The sequence below is a fragment of the Chiloscyllium plagiosum genome, unplaced genomic scaffold (assembly GCF_037043375.1).
Source record: "Chiloscyllium plagiosum isolate Xiang-an unplaced genomic scaffold, Cpla_swu_hap1 HiC_scaffold_27, whole genome shotgun sequence".
In the NCBI taxonomy this organism is placed as follows: domain Eukaryota; kingdom Metazoa; phylum Chordata; class Chondrichthyes; order Orectolobiformes; family Hemiscylliidae; genus Chiloscyllium; species Chiloscyllium plagiosum.
Window position 1 is genome coordinate 85,306,258 of NW_028270165.1, and position 17,387 is coordinate 85,323,644.

A 17,387-nucleotide genomic window follows, 5' to 3' on the forward strand; every position below is an offset into this window, starting at 1 on the left:
ACTATCTGAAGACAGAAGCTTCAAAGTCAACAGATAAAGGGCTCAAGTCCAAAATGTTGATTTTCCTGCTTATCTGATGCTGCTTGCTGTGCTGCGCTTTTCCAGCGACGCATTTTTTGACTCTGACTCTCCAGCGTCTCCATTCCTCACTTTCACGTCAATGTCTGACAGTCACTCAATCCATCAGGACCGCAACAATTTTCAACTATGATTCTGTGAGAAGGAGCAAAGCTTTCTTTTTGCTTCCTGTTTGAGTACGGGGGACTGGTTGAAAGACCCAACTGTTACAGCGCACTAAGTGTGGAGCCTGAAACAACTCTACTGCCTGGAAAGAAGAATTCACGGCGGGGTTGTACACGTGTGTGTGTGTGTGTGTGTGTGTGTGTGTGCAGCTGAAGCTTCGGCCATGGAGAAACCTGAGGCAACACTCCCCGTTGAGAAACCATGGAAGTGTGGCAACTGCGGGAAGGGTTTCCGTGCCCCATCTGTCCTGGCGGCTCATCAGTGCAATCACACTGGGAAGAGGCCGTTCTCCTGCCCCAAGCGGGCGAAGGGCTTTACTTGCTCCTGTGTCCTGCTGGCCCACCAGCATATACAGACTGGTGAGAGGACGTTTTACTGCTCTGTGTGCGGGAAAGGGTTCACTTGTGTGGACAACCTCCAGACCCACCAGCGAATCCATGCAGGAGAGAGGCTTTTCAGTTGCCACGAGTGCGGGAAAGCCTTTAGCAATTCCTCCGACCTGCTGAAGCACCGGCGAGTCCACACGGGGGAGAGGCCATTCAGCTGCCCAGAGTGCGGGAAGGCCTTCAGCGACTCCTCCAACCTGCTGAGGCACCGGCGGGTCCACACAGGGGAGAGGCCCTTCAGCTGCCCAGAGTGCGGGAAGGCCTTCAGCAATTCCTCCAACCTGCTGGCCCATCAGCAGGTCCACACGGGGGAGAGGCCCTTCAGCTGCCCAGAGTGCGGGAAGGCCTTCAGTAAATCCTCCAACCTGCTGGCCCATCAGCGGGTCCACACGGGGGAGAGGCCCTTCAGCTGCCCAGAGTGCGGGAAGGCCTTCAGCAATTCCTCCGACCTACTGAGACACCGGCGAATCCACACGGGGGAGAGGCCTTTCGCCTGCTCTGAGTGTGGTAAGGCCTTCAGCAATTCCTCTGACCTGTTGTCCCACCGGCGGGTCCACACCAGGGAAAGGCCATTCAGCTGCCCCGAGTGTGGAAAGGGGTTCACCCGCTCCTCCAAACTGCTGGCCCATCAATGGGTCCACACCGGGGAGAGGCCGTTTGCCTGCCCCGACTGCGGGCAGAGGTTCACATTGTCCTGCAACTTGCGGAGGCACCAGCGGGGGCACCAGTGCACCCAACAATCAGATTCCACCAGTGACGCTGCAGTGGGTCACCCCCAAGGCTGAACCTCTTGCCCATTCTGACAGTGGGTGCAGTGGGCTTTTTTTGTTTTGTGCTGGACTCACCATCCCCTCCCCGCCCCCACCGCCCCAAGCCCACCTACGTGGCTCAGGGGTGGTATGGTGACTCAGTGGTTAGTACCACTGCCTCACGATGCTGACCTGGGTTCAATTCCACCCTCGGGATGACAGTCTGTGTGTATCTTTCACGATGTCCCCCCCACATCTCTATGGGTTACTTCTGAGTGCTCCGGTTTCCTTCCCCTGGTCTAAAGGTGTACAGGTTAGGATGGATTGGCCCATCTAAATTGTCCCATAGTGTTCTGGGATGTGTAGGTGTGGTGCATTAGTCAGGGGTAAATGTAGAGGAATAGGAATAGGGGAATGGGTCTGGCTGGGTTACTCTGCGGAGGGCCAGTGTGGACTTGTTGGGCTAAAGGACCTGTTTCCATACTGTTGGGAATCTAATCTTAAAAAAAAAGAATTCCTCCAAGCGATACTGATAAAATATGCCGAGTTGGACAAAGTATCCCGCCAAGTTTGAGACAAACCCAGAGTTGAAGAAGTCGGAAGTCACACAACACCATGTTACAGTGCAACAAGTTTATTTGAAATACAAACTTTAAGAGCATTGCTCTTTCATGAGTGCTGCTCCTTCATCACTTCATCTGGTGCCATGTGACTTCTGACCTTGTCCACCCCAATTCAATACCAGCACCTCCGCATCAGAGTTGATGAATGAGATTGGAGTTTATTCGGCCTGATTTAGTAAGATGTTCATTTGGAAACTCAAAACTGTCGGACCGACAAAGAGACACGAATCATAGAGTCCCACAGCAGGAGACAGGCCCTTCGGCCCAACATGGTCCGTGCCAACCAAACTGTCCATCAACACTAAGCCCATTTCCTTGCACTTGGCCCATTTCCTTCCATACCTTTCCTATCCACTTATTTGTCCAAATGCCTTATAAATATTGTTAATGTACCCACCTCAACCACTTCCGCTGGCATTTCATTCCATATGTGTACCACCATCTGCATAAAAATAAAAGTTGCCCCTCACATTCCCTTTTATTCTTTTTCCTCTAACTTTAAACTGATGCCCTCTAGCTCTCACTTCCCCAACCCCGGGGTAAACGTCTGAGTGCATTCACCCTCTCCATGCCTCTCACAATCACTTCACTTCTCTAAGGGCCCCTGTCAGTCTCTAATGCTCTAAATAAAAATATCTTAGCTTGTCCAACCTCTCCCTTTTACACAGACCCTTGAGTCCTGGCAACATCCTTGTATATGTCTTCAGCACGCTTCCAAGTTTAATAACATATTTGTTATAGACACTGCCCTGTCTACCTATTTTGTTGGAAATATAGGACCTAATCCAAACTGGATAATCTGGCTGATGGGACAGGAAACCACTTCCTTTCTTAAGAGAGAAGTCTCCTGGAGAGAACTGGCTGGCTGACTGATCTACTGACCCTCACAGTGCCCCACTGCCCTCAGTTATCTGGAGGGGTGTCCACACATTTGCCGAAGGTGGTGCTTGAAACCTTTATCATCTTTGGGATGGATCCCCATTCATTCCGTGCGATGGAGTCATGCAGCCTGGAAACAGACCCTTCAGACCAACCAGTCCATGATCCCTAACTAAACTAGTGCCACCCATCTGCTCCTGGCCTGTATCCAGTTTGTTAATAGTTTTGTTCATTTGTTCACCATGAGAGTTGGATAAATAAATTGCTGATTGTTGATTTTAAAGTGTTGGGGATTTATTCTTCTCACTAGAGCAGGTTACACCACTTTTCATGCTAATTTTATAGATTATTGGGCGACACTCTCCTCTGTTTGAGAAAGGTGGTGCTGTCAGCCTTCGCTTTATAAGAGTATTGACGTGATGTACTGCTGAATGCAATGGAGTCAACATGAATCCCAGCCTCTCACTGTGGTTGTGGGTGAATCGCTTTAATTTGGCTCTTAACTCAGAAACTGCACACAATTAACTGCTGAAACAATGATTTACACTTGATTGTATGCAGCAACCAAAAATAAAACTCAAGTAAACCAAGTTCAACCTCACTCACAACTTGGCTATCACCCAATTGATGGCAGAATTTAACTGAGTTTCCACCAACAGTTTGTCTCTGGAAGTATCCAGGGATTCAGTGCAGCATTCTTCTTCCAAGTACTGCTGCTGCATCTTTCTGGAGTTGCATTCTGGTGGAGATTCCTCGCTTTCAAATCTGTGGTGTGATGCTTCTTTAGATTCTAACACCATCTTCCCCACACTTCTGGAGATCTCCGGTCTGTAGCTTACCTTCTTATCCTCGAGGGTTAGTGGTTTGTTTGATACAGCCTTTCCTGCAAAAAAACCCCTTTACGTCAGTGCCTTCCTTCCACAAACTTAATTGTCCTTTTGTCATGAGGTTATTAAACACTTAGCTCATCGGTCCCAGGAAACAACTTGTTGTTTTGCATCCTTCTACCCAGGGATGACTAACTACCAGAAATTAGGCCATTCAGCCCATTGAGTCTGCTCCACTATTCAATCATGGCTGATATGTTTCTCAACCCAATTCTCCCCGTAACCCTTGATACGTAAGAATGATTGAATGGTGGAGCAGACTCAATGAGCTGAATGGCCTCATTTCTGCTTCTGAGGTCTTCTGATGTAGCAGTTTCTCAGTGGCCCTTTTGTTTCTTGGTCCAGAAAGAGTTACTGCTGACTCAGGGAGTTTGGAAAGTTCTGGAGTTTACAGGACCACACCACATTCCTCTCTGCCTCCTCCCGAGATACTGGCAATTCCCAAGATCCCTTGGTATCCCTGAAAACAATCGAGGTATCTGTAAATCTCTGCTGCTACTCAGGAACAGAAAGATTATGGGGACAGACTATGGAGTTCTACTCCAGGATTCTCTCAAGGTAAACTTACAGGTTGAGTCAGTGGTTAGGAAGGCAAATGCAATGCAGGCATTTATTTTGATCAGACTTGAATATAAAAGCAGGTATGTACTTCTGAGGCTCCGGTCAGGCCACAATTGGAGTACTGTATGTAGATTTGGGCCCCATATCTCAGGAAGGATGTACTGGCCCTGGAACATGTTCAGAGGAGGTTCACAAGAATGGTCCAGGAATGAAAAATTTAACATATGAAGAACATTAGAGGACTCTAGGTTTATACTTCATGGAGTTCAGAAGGATGAGAGGGGATCTAATTGAAACCTACAGAATAATAAACGGCGAGGATGTTGGGAAGATGTTTCCATTGGTAGGACAGACTAGAACCTGAGTGCTCAGCTTTCGTGTCAAGGGAAGACCCTTTAGAACAGAGGGGAGAGAAACTTCTTAAACCAGAGTGTGGTGAATCTATGGAATTCACCGCCACAGAAGGCTGTGGAGGCCAAGCTACTGAGTATATTTAAGACTGAGATAGATAGGTTCTTGAGTATCAAGGGGATTAAGGGTTACGTGGAGATTGGGGTTGAGAAACGTATTGAATGGCGAAGCAGACTCAATGGGCTGAATGGCCTAATTTCTGCTCCCATGGTCTTATGATATGCTGATGTGTGGAGGGGTGAGGAGGGGGGAAAAAGAGATGAAGAGAGAAAGACAGTTAAAGTGAACCTCGATAGTGATGAAGGAAATATAAGAATTGTATGATAAATGGCAGAACACATAGGAGCACTGGCATACAGAGAGATCTGGGCATATAGATCCGTGGAAGTGGTAATGCAGGTGGGCATGGTGGTCAAGAAGGCACACAGCACGGTTCCTTGAGTGTAAGAGTTACGTTACAGCTCTTTATTCTGACCACATTCGGAATATTGTGTGCAGTTCTGGTCACTGTGCTACTGGAAGGTTGTGGGTGCTCTGGCAGAGGGTACAGACAAGGTTCACCAGGACATTGCCTAGTCTGGAGGGCTCTCATTACGAGCAGAGGAGGCATAAACCTGGATTGTTTTCTTTGGAAAAACAGAGGCTGAGAGGAGACCTCGACAAAATGATGAGACACACAGATTGGCTGGACAGGGGTGGCAAGGTAGCTCAGTGGTTCGCACTGACGCCTCACAGTGCCAGAGCCCTGCATGCGATTTTAGTCTCAGGCAACTATCTGTGTGGAGTTGGCACATTGTCCCTGCACCCCACCTCCCGTGTCTGTGTGGGCTTCCTCCGGGTGCTCCGGCTTCCTCCTACAATCCAAACTTGTATAGGTTAGGGTGGATTAGCGAAGCTAAATTACCCATTGTCCAGGGAGAGGCAGGTTAAGTTGGATTGTCTGTATGTAAATTGCCCCAATGTTCAGGGATGTGTAAGTTTGGTGCATTAGTCAGGAGTAAATGTAGATCACAGGGGTAAGGGAACGGGTCTCTATGTGTTAATCTTTGGAGGGCCGGTGTTGACTTGTTGGGCTGAATGGTCTGTTTCCACGCTGGAGGGATTCTGTGATAGTCAGAGGCGTTTTTTCCCTCCAGGGTGGAAAAGTCAACTAAAAGAGGGCACAGGTTCAAGGTGAAAGGGGGACTGTTTGGGGGAGAAGTGGTGGGGGTGGGGAATTTACACAGAGAGGTGGTGGGTTTCTGGAATGCACTGCCAGTGGAGGTAGTGGAAGCAGGCATCTTAACAATGTTTAAGGTGTATCTTGATAGACACATGAAGGGGAGGTGAACAGAGGAACAGAAACCACACATGGGCAAGAAATGGCAGGTCTAAGTAAGGATTAAGAATTAGCACAGGCTTGAGGGGGTGTGTATGCCTAAACCAAGTGAGAAGAGCCTGTGACTGTGCTGTATTGATACAGCTTTCCCCCACTATTTGAAAGTAGAGTGTTCCTTTCATAAGCTGAAATGGGCCTAAAGCGAAGAAGCAATTACCATGAATTAATTTATATTATGCCTTTCTTTGTAAAAGCGACAATCCTCTTCAGATTTCTTTCGATTTGTGAGAACAGGTATTAATGTAGGTCTTTTGTAAAAGTGAAGTAGTGTAAAGTGAACTTTCGAAAAGTGGGGGATACCCTTATGCTGATGGAGGGGAGATGGGGGAGCAATGAAGAGGGGTGGATGGAGGCTCATGTGGAGAATAAACACAGAGACCAATTGTGCCTGGCCCTATGCTGGAGACTCAATGGGACAGAGACAAATGTATCTATTTCAGGTATACCTGCAGTATGCTCCATCCAGGATAAAAAAAAATGTCCTTCATCTGCTTCAGCATACAGGGCAGATGAGCAGTTTCTCCACAATGTGGACCAGGAGGTGATGCGACTGAGTGAAGCCTTTCCTGTGCTGAATGCAGGTGATTGGCCGCTGCCCGGTATATAAATGCTGATGAATATCGGGCAGGCGGGGAAGGGAAACCGTTCCTACACTCCCTGCATTTTCATGATTTCTCCATGGTGCAGGTGTACTCGTATTTCTCCAGGTTCAACAATCAGTTGAAACTCGCTCACACTTACAGCATAGGTGTGGTGTTACTGGTGAACTGGTAATTGGAGGACTCTCATTCAGTCTGTAAAGCATGTTCCAGTCACTACTCTGGTGTGTGGGTATGTGAGACTCTGAGTTTCCAGTCACACTGACGTTTAAAACCTAACTAAGCAGACAGACCTTCTCCCCTTTGTTTTCAAGGCCATCAATATCCAAGTCCTGGTGAATCAAGCGACTGTCAGACTTTGATGTGATGTTTGGTCTGAGATTTCTGCCTCCAAATTCTTCTCTTGTAATATTCCTGTGGAAAGAGGTTGCAAAGGTCATCGCTGTCAGTCCACAATAGAAAATCAAAACACACAATTCTAGTTTCTGTGGAACATTCTTTCCTCTCTTAATACCCAAGATCTTTGTGCTGATCTTTATGTAAATGTATACAGCAGGGTAATGTGGTGGATTGCATACTCCATGAAGAGTCCACTCAAGTTGCTGAATGGACATCTATCATGCGGTATTGACGTTCTTACTGAAGATACACAATATTCTGCTGTACAATATTACGAGCCCAGCAACAACTGCAAATCAGGCTTTGAGAGCTATAAACATTCCATCAAATATGTAACATATACCCCAGACTTATCTGTCTTATATTAACGCACGGTTGTCTTAAATCTGAGTCTTCTGGAAATGTAAGTTTTAAGTGTGACTTTTTGTAAAAGAAGCCATCATTTTGGACTCCTTCCATGCCATACTGACTCTATTACTGGAAATACATCCATACGACACCAGGATTCATGGATCAATGACGTGAGGCTTATCTTTACCCTCTTATAATTTTCTGTTACATAAATGTTTCGACGAATGCCAACGCTTTTCACCAGTCATACAGTCAGAGACATAAAGCACAGAAACAGATCCTTCAATCTAACTTGTCCATGCCAATCGGATATCCAAAATTAGTCTAGTTCCATTTGCCATCACTTGGTCCATATCCCTCTAAACCCTTCCTTTTCATATATCCATCCAGATGCTTCCACCACTTCCTCTGACAGCTCATTCCATACACGCATCACCCTCTGCAAAAAATGGTTGACTGCAAGGTCCCTTTTAAATTTTTCCCCTCTCGCCCAAAACCTATGCCCTCTAGTTCTGCACTCCCCCTATCCCAGGGAAAAGACCTTGTCTATCCACCCTATCCACACCCTTCAAGTTTTTATAAACCTCTTTAAAAAACACACACTCAGCCTGAGATGCTCTAGGGAAAACAGCCCCATCCTATTCAGCCTCTCCTTGTGGTTCAAACCCTCCTACTCTGGCAACAGCCTTGTGAATCTTTTCTGAATCCTTTCAAGTATCACAACATCCTTCCTATAGAAGGGAGACCAGAATTGCACACAATATTCCAGAAGAAGCCGACTGAAAATGACTTTTGCAGAGTTTGCTCCCTGCTTGGATTCATACTCTCTGCCTCCCGTTGCTGCAAGTGAACAGTGCTTGCCCCCTTCTCTCTCCCTCCCAGGATAAGGAATGGAAAGGATGAGACATTGCTTCACTCCCAGATTTTACCCAGAAGAGTCCCCCTATTGTCTGAATGCGCAAGTTGGACCTTGAGCTTCTGAAGCTACTGCTGCTCCTCTCTTTCTCTGAATGAAGATTGAGCTTCACCCCAGACTGCAACTCCCTTCCTCTGTCCAAACATCTGTGAGCACAGCACATTTTTGTTGAAGTAAGGCATCTTTCCTGAATGTTACAATTAAAGGGGTGTCTTCCCCCTGATATTCAAAGGGACGGTAAGTCAGAGACGGGCCACGCCTTGTGTTGTGTGGCATGTGTGACAGTTGCAACAGGATGTCCCAACTCCTATGCTCAATTCAAAATTTGTGAGAAGGTTTGTAGCTCGGGTGCTCGTTGTGGTTCTGTTCGCCGAGCTGGGAATTTTTGTTGCAGACGTTTCATCCCCTGTCTAGGGGACATCCTTAGTGCTTGGGAGCCTCTTGTGAAGCGCTTCTGTGATGTTTCCTCCAGCATTTATAGTGGTTTGTCTCTGCCGCTTCCGGTTGTCAGTTCCAACTGTCCGCTGCATTGGCCGGTATATTGGGTCCAGGTCAATGTGTTTGTTGATAGAATCTGTGGATGAGTGCCATGCCAGAGAACGGCCAGGGAATTCCTAAAGGCATGGCCTCTAGGCATTTTTACAGCGCCACATTTTTCAACTCTGGATCTGGGACAAGGTGTGTGGTGTGGGGGTGGGGGGATGGGAAATAAAGAAACTGGTGAAATCTATATTGATCCTATGTAGTTAGTGGGTCCCAAAGCAGAAGATGAGGTGTTCTTCCTACAAGCGTCAGGTAGCTAGAGCTTGGAGGGAGAGGCAGCCGAGGACTTGCATGTCCTTGACGGATTGGGAGGGGGGAGTTAAAGTGTTCAGCCACAAGGTGGTGGGGTCGTTTAGTTTTGGCGTCTCAGAGCTGTTCCCTGAAATGTTCTGCAAGTTGGCGTCCAGTCTCCCCAATATGGCAGAGACCACATCGAGAGCAATGGACTTATAAATAAATCTTATAAACAAATTGTACAAATCTTAGCCTGCTAGAGTTATTTTCTTTAATTAAGTTAAAGAAAATTTTAATTAAATTGGGTGACTACATGAAACGATTTGTTGGTCAGACTCAAATCATCCTCCTCAAATGAGACAATGCCATAAATATCAGTGAACTGTTTTTTTTTGTTGAACCACAAGTTCTTGATTTATTTTCACAACTTATTGGTATTCACATCTGCACATTCAATGTCAAACTCTGACATCAGAAATGACATGACATCATTAATTTTTTCTTACAATAATCCAACAAACAAATTAATAACACAGTGAATACCAAGTCTCATTAATATGAAATTAAATTTGACCAAATAAAATGTAAAATCAAATGGGAGATAACAAATGGGGGAAGGGCAGAAGGCAAGAAATGCAGCATCATAGAAGGTGCTCCTCCAGGGAGTGTATTTTACCAACTACAACTGCTCAATATAAGCAAACACTCTGACATGACCCTCCGGTTTTAATGTAAACCATATCCCCATACAGTAGGTACCATTTAAATAAGTTAATAGATACAAGCCTTGAGCAAATCCAGCCTCCAGCCGGACCCCCCGCTTCTTGGAGCTCGGACCTTCCTCCAGCTCCGGGGGGTTGTTGAGCTCCTGGGCTCCGGCCGCCGCCGAAGAAGCCGCGGGCGCCGGCTCTCTCTCCTCCACCGCTGACATTTTTAATTTGTTTTCTCGTTCACCCGGTAACCGTCACCTCCCCCTTCCCGGGCCCCGGGAATTATACACAAATAAACAATAAACCCCACCGGGGACTGTCTCCTTTTCTTCACAACTTTTGTTTGAAAAGTTCCGGCTTTAATTTGAAATGTATTTTAAAGGTATTTTCTGAGGTAAACGATGCCTGTCTGCCCCCCTCCCTCCGTCAGAAACCGCCCGCTGAGTCGATGAGAAAACCGCAGCCTCGCGCCGCCATCTTTGTTTTTCTTCTTCTTTCCGTCTCCTCCTTCTGTGACGCGCGTCATCTGCGCCTCCTCCAATCAGAGCGCACCTTACTCCACCTGACCAATGGCAGCTGGCATTCCGTGTCGTGTTGGTCCCACCGTCTGCAATATCTCTCTCCGATTAGTCGGTACCGACCACAAGCTTTGGGATTGGTTGGGAATTTCACAATCACGTCAGTGTATCCGCCCTTTTCATTCCTTCAACAGCAGATGACCCAATTTACTGCAACAGGCTCTGCAGCTATAGCGGTAGTGTCACATATTCAGGGAGAAGATGTGATTTTTAACGTTATCAACCAATTTAACTGTGGCACCTCCACATCCATTCATTCAACTGAAGAGGGCTCAATTAAGTGTAAAGGGATCTGAGGGTATAATATTTGTATCCCATGTTGAGAAGAAACCTCTCCCCATTCATTCAATAGAAGAGGGCCTATTTGCTGCAGAGGTTTTTTATTGCACAGTGATATTTTATTGCACAGTGGTAGTGTCCCTATCTTCGAGCCCTGAAATCCCACAGCTATGAGGATGCGTAATAACAAATTTTTTAGTCATAAGTCACATGACACCAGGTTATAGTCCAGCAAGTTTGTTTGGAGGGGATCTTACAGAAATATATTAAATTATGAAAGAAATAGAAGTAGGATGTTGCATTGGTAGGTGAGACTAGGATAAGAGCACATGGCCTCAAGATTAGAGGAAGCAGGTTTAAAACTGAACTGAGAAGAAACTTCTTCACCCAGAGGGTTGTTAATCTATGGAATTCCTTGCCCAGGGAAGTATTTGACATTACTTCAGCAATCACTAGAAGCAGTAGATACGTTTTTGAAAAATAAAAGAATTAAGGATATGTGAAAACACAGGTAAGTGCAGCATAGTCCACGAAAAGATTAGTCATGATCTTATTGAGTGGTGGAGCAGACTCGAAGGGCCAGAAGGCCGACTCTTGCTCCTAGTTCTTATGCTCTTATGTTGAAATCACAAGCTTTTGGAGTGTAGTCACTTCAGCAGATGAAGTCATGAAAAAACAAGTGCAGGAAAGAGAATTTAGATAAATGAAAGACAGAGCATCTCAACGGTCAATTACTTACTCCCATACCTATTTCTGATTATCTTACTACACAGCAAGTTGTGTTTTCCAAACATTAATTTTATTTCCATTGTTTAAAATCAAATATTTAAGATGAACAGTTTGTTTTTCCTCACTTGGACACACTGTGACCCACAACACTGTGAATATCATAAACCCGCTCATGAGATATCATAGGAACAATTCATAAACTAGATTTGTCACTGAGATACTAGAAAGGAGAAAAATTCCCAGCATGTGCAGGATGCTAACGAAAAGTTAGCAACCTGAAATGGTAACAGGAACAAGTGAACAGCCCCAGTCAGGAAACTCATATTCTGACATCCACTACAGTACCTTGCTTTCCTTTTCAGTTTAATGATCCATAATTGAATCTGACTCCAACACACTCTCTGGCAGACAGTTCCAGAGGTCAAAGTAATTTCAATCATTAACGAAGTAAGTTTTGGATCCATCCCAAAGACATTGAACATAGAAAAATACAGCGCAGTACAGGCCCTTTGGCCCTCGATGTTGCGCCGATCCAAGCCCACCTAACCTACACTAGCCCACTATCCTCCATATGCCTATCCAATGCCCGTTTAAATGCCCATAAAGGGGGAGAGTCCACCACTGCTACTGGCAGGGCATTCCATGAACTCACGACTTATTGAGTTAAGAGTCTACCCCTAACATCTGTCCTATACCTACCACCCCTTAATCTAAAGCTATGCTCCCTCGTAATAGCTGACTCCATACGTGGAAAAAGGTTCTCATGGTCAACCCTATCTAAACCCCTAATCATCTTGTACACCTCTATCAAGTCACCCCTAAACCTTCTTTTCTCCAATGAAAACAGCCCCAAGTGCCTCAGCCTTTCCTCATACGAACTTCCTACCATACCAGGCAACATCCTGGTAAACCTCCTTTGCACCCGTTCCAGTGCCTCCACATCCTTCCTATAGTATGGCGACCAAAACTGCACACAATACTCCAGATGCGGCCGCACCAGAGTCTTATACATCTGCAACATGACCTCAGGACTCCGGAACTCAATTCCTCTACCAATAAAAGCCAGTACGCCATATGCCTTCTTCACAGCACTATTTACCTGGATGGCAACTTTCAGAGATCTGTGTACATGGACACCAAGATCCCTCTGCTCATCCACACTACCAAGTATCCAACCATTAGCCCAGTACCCCATCTTCTTGTTACCTTTACCAAAGTGAATCACTTCACACTTACCTACATTGAACTCCATTTGCCACTTTTCTTCCCAGCTCTGCAGCTTATCGATATCCCGCTGTAACCTGCCACATCCTTCCTCACTGTCAACAACTCCACCGACTTTCGTATCATCCGCAAACTTGCTCACCCAACCTTCTAGCCCCTCCTCCAGGTCATTTATAAAAATGACAAACAGCAATGGTCCCAAAACAGATCCTTGCGGAACACCGCTAGTAACTGCACTCCAAGATGAACCTTTTCCATCAACTACTACCCTCTGTCTTCTTCCAGCCAGCCAATTCCTAATCCAAACCTCCAACTCACCCTCAATGCCATACCTCCGTATTTTTTGCAGTAGCCTAGCATGGGGAACCTTATCAAACGCCTTACTAAAATCCATATACACCACATCTACCGCTTTAGCCTCGTCCACCTCCTTATTCACCTTCTCAAAGAATTCAATAAGGTTTGTGAGGCACGACCTACCCTTCACAAAACCATGCTGACTATCCTTGATCACATTATTCCTATCCAGATGTTCATAAATCCTATCCCTTACAATTCTCTCTAAGACATTTGCCCACAACAGAAGTGAGACTCGCCGGCCTATAGTTACTAGGGTTATCGCTTCTCCCCTTCCTGAACAAGGGAACCAGATTTGCTATCCTCCAGTCTTCTGGCACTATTCCTGTAGACACTGAGGACATAAAAATCAAGGCCAATGGCTCTGCAATCTCGTACCTTGCTTCCCAGAGAATCCTAGGATAAATGCCATCAGGCCCAGGGGACTTATCTATTTTCACCCTTTCCAGGATTTCCAACACCTCTTCCCTACATACCTCAAAGCCATTCATTCTAATTAATTGTGACTCAGTATTCACATCGGCAATAATGTCCTATTCCTGAGTGAATACTGACGAAAAGTATTCATTCAGTGTCTTCCCCAATCTCTTCAGCCTCCACACGCAACTTCCCACTACTATCCTTGACTGGACCTATTCCTACCCTAGTCATTCTTTTATTCCTGACATACCTATAGAAAGCCTTTGGGTTTTCCCTAATCCTACCAACTAAGAACTTTTCATGTCCCCTCCTTGCTGCTTTTAGCTCTCTCTTCAGATCCTTCCTGGCTACCTTATAACTATCAATCGCCCCAATTGAACCTTCCCACCTCATCTTTACATAAGCCGCCCTCTCCCCTTTAACAAGGGATTCCAATTCCTTATTAAACCACGGTTCCCTCACACGACCCTTTCGTCCCTGCCTGACAGGTACATACTTATCAAGAACACTCAATAGTTGCTCCTTGAACAAGCTCCACATATCAATTGCGCCCTTCCCTTGAAGCCTACTTTTCCAAGCCACGCATCCTAAGTCGTGCCTCACCATATCATAATTTCCCTGTCCTCAGCTATAACTCTTGCCCTGCAGTGCACACTTATCCCTCTCCATCACTAGAGTAAAAGTCACCGAATTGTGGTCACTGTCCCCAAAGTGCTCACCTACCTCCAATTCTAACACCTGGCCTGGTTCGTTACCCAGAACCAAATCCAGTATGGCCTCACCTCTTGTTGGCCTGTCTACATATTGTGTCAGGAAACCCTCCTGCACACATGGACAAACACCGACCCATCTAACGAACTCGAGCTATAGCTTTCCCAGTCAATATCTGGCAAGTTAAAGTCCCCCATAACAACCACCCTATTACTTTCACTCTTCTCCTGAATCAATCCTTTCTTCTACGTCTCTAGGACTATTAGGAGGCCTGTAGAAAACTCCTAACAGGGTGACCTCACCTTTCCTATTCCTAACCTCAGCCCAAACTACCTCAGATGGCGAGTCTTCATCCATCGTCCTTTCCACTGCTGTAATACTATCTTTGACAAGCAATGCCACACCTCCCCCTCTTTTACCCCCACCTCTGACCCTACTAAAACATTTAAACCCTGGAACCTGCAACAGCCAATCCTGTCCCTGTTCTACCCATGTCTCCGTAATAGCCACAACATCGAAATCCCAGGTACCAATCCATGCTGCAAGTTCACCTACCTTATTTCGTATACTTCTTGCATTGAAGTATACACACTTCAAGCCACTTTCCTGTTTACAGGCACCCTCCTTTGAGATTGATGCCATGTTCCTAACTTCCCTACACTCCAGGTCCTGCACCCTAAAGCTACAGTCTAGGTTCCCATTCCCCTGTAGAATTAGTTTAAATCCCCCCGAAGAGCACTAGCAAACCTTCCCCCAAGGATACTGGTGCCCCTCAGGTCCAGGTGTAGACCATCCTGTTTATAGAAGTCCCACCTTCCCCAGAAAGAACCCCAGTTATCCAGATACCGGAATCCCTCCCTCCTGCACCATCCCTGTAGCCACGCATTTAACTGTTCTCTCTCCTTATTCCTCGACTCTCTATCACGTGGCACGGGTAACAAACCAGAAACAACAACTCTGTTCTAACTCTGAGCTTCCAACCTAGCTCCCTGAAAGCCTGCCTTAAATCCTCAACCCTCTTCCTACCTATGTCGTTTGTGCCAATGTGGACCACGACTTCAGGCTGCTCCCCTTCCCCCTTAAGGATCCGGAAAACACGATCAGAGACGTCACGTACCCTTGCACCTGGGAGGCAACATACCAAACGTGAGTCTCTCTTGCCCCCACAGAACCGCCTATCTGTGCCCCGAACTATTGCTCTGCTCTTCTCCACCCTTCCCTTCTGAGCAACGGGGACAGGCTCCGTGCCAGAGGCCTGAACCCCATTGCTTACCCCTGGTAAGTCCCCCCCCCCACAAGTATCCAAAATGGTATACTTGTTCTTGAGGGGAACGGCCGCAGGGGTCCCTGCACTGGCTGCTTCTTCCCAGTCCCCCTCACTGTCACCCATCTATCTGCCATCTTTGGAGTTACTACTTCCCTAAAGCTCCGATCTATGACCCCCTCTGCCTCCCGAATGATCCTAAGTTCATCCAACTCCAGCTCCAGTTCCCTAACATGGTCTTGGAGGAGCTGGAGATGGGTGCACTTCCTGCACGACCATGGCATCCCTCACCTCAAACATGTTGCAAGAGGAACATTGCACTGCCTTCACTGACATCCCTCTAAAAGTAACCTTTTAAAAACAAACTAGGTCCAAGAATAGAACAAGCAAAATGCAGCACTTACCTACTTACCACAACGGGTCTTATTATTAGGTTAGGCACCTCTGTAGTGCCTCGGGTTCCTCTCCTGCGTGCTTTTATAGGGAAAGAAACCTACCCAGGTAAGCTTACGCTACACCAACTTCCAGATCCGCTTCGCGCTTTTTAAAAAAAAACTTTCAAATTTAAACCGTTAAACAAACGTCACCGAGCCTTCAAGCAGCCCCTGCCAAACAGCCCTTACCTGCTCCGCTGACACTTCTATAAGAGGTGTTGGCTGGACCCAGACACTTCGGCGGGCAGTGTTCATTACTCATGTGTATTCTCTCCCCCACCCGCCTTAAACTAATCACCTGGGTTGTGAGTCGATTGTGCTGGCATTCTGGTGGCCCCAGGCAGTGTCTGCATCTGCTCTGCTGTTTCTCTCCATATTGTGATCCAGCGGCCATCTTGTGTGTCAAGTTGGCCAACTGATGGCTCAGTAGCCATCTTGTGTATCTCTGTGCCTAGTAACACCCTGCCCTTCCCCACCTCTCCGCCATGCCCACTCTCTCTCCCCCACTCAATCTCTCTATCAACCCCACTCATTCTCTCTCTCTACCCCCACCCTCTGACCGCCATTTTCTCTCTCTCTGTCCCCCATCCTTTTGATCTCTATTCTCCCCAGCCCCCACCACACCCGTCCTTTCTCAAGCCTCGAACCATCTTTGACCGCTGTATCAAGCCCTTCAAAGGACAGAGAGAGAGAGAGAGAGAGAATGGATAGTAATGACTCTACCTGGGAGTTGGGAGGGGTGAGAAATGGCTGATCTTCAAAATTGAGAATACCTAAAATGATTTTTGCAAGGTTTGTAGCTCAGGTTGAGGTTTAGGGTGTAGGTTTGCTCGCTGGGCTGTAGGTTTGATATCCAGACGTTTCATCACCTGGCTAGGTAACATCATCAGTGGCGACCTCCCAGTGAAGCGAAGCTGTGTCTCCTGCTTTCTATTTATATCTTTCCCCTGGATGGGGTTCCTGGGGTATGTGGCGATGTCATTTCCTGTTCGTTTTCTGAGGGGTTGATAGATGGCATCTAGATCTATGTATTTATTTATGGTGTTGTGCTTGGTGTGCCAGGCCTCGTAGCCCTACACATGGATGAAAAAAAACACCATTTCGACTGGGACAACACATCTATCCTGGGGCAGGCTAAGCAAAGACTTGCCAGAGAATTCCTAGAGGCCTGGCACTCCAACCTCAACGCCATAAACAAACACATAGACCGAGGTACCATCTATCAGCCTCTCAGAAAACGAACAGGAAATGACATCACCACAAACCCCAGGAACCCCATCCAGGAGAAAGATATAAATAGAAAGCAGGAGACAACAGCTTCGCTTCACTTGGCGTCGCCACTGAAGATGTTACCTAGCCAGGTGATGAAACGTCTGGATATCAAACCTACAGCCCAGCGAGCAAACCTACACCCTAAACCTCAACCTGAGCTACAAACCTTGCAAAAATCATTTTAGGTATTCTCAATTTTGGACAGAGTCCTAAATTTACTCCTCCTAATCTTGAGCCTGGTTTCATTCAC

The 17,387-nt window shown here is 46.6% G+C and overlaps 1 long non-coding RNA gene across 1 annotated transcript in view; it reads right to left on the reverse strand.

The window, feature by feature from the left end:
* Positions 1 to 2,268: 2,268 nt before the first annotated feature.
* Positions 2,269 to 17,387, reverse strand: part of LOC148144826 (uncharacterized) — a 30,934-nt gene continuing 15,815 nt past the window's right edge. The window contains exons 3-4 of the long non-coding RNA XR_015751640.1: positions 7,010 to 7,130; positions 2,269 to 3,763 (exon numbers count right to left, since the gene is read on the reverse strand). This is a non-coding gene — a long non-coding RNA (uncharacterized LOC148144826). The remainder of the gene's footprint in view (positions 3,764 to 7,009; positions 7,131 to 17,387) is intronic.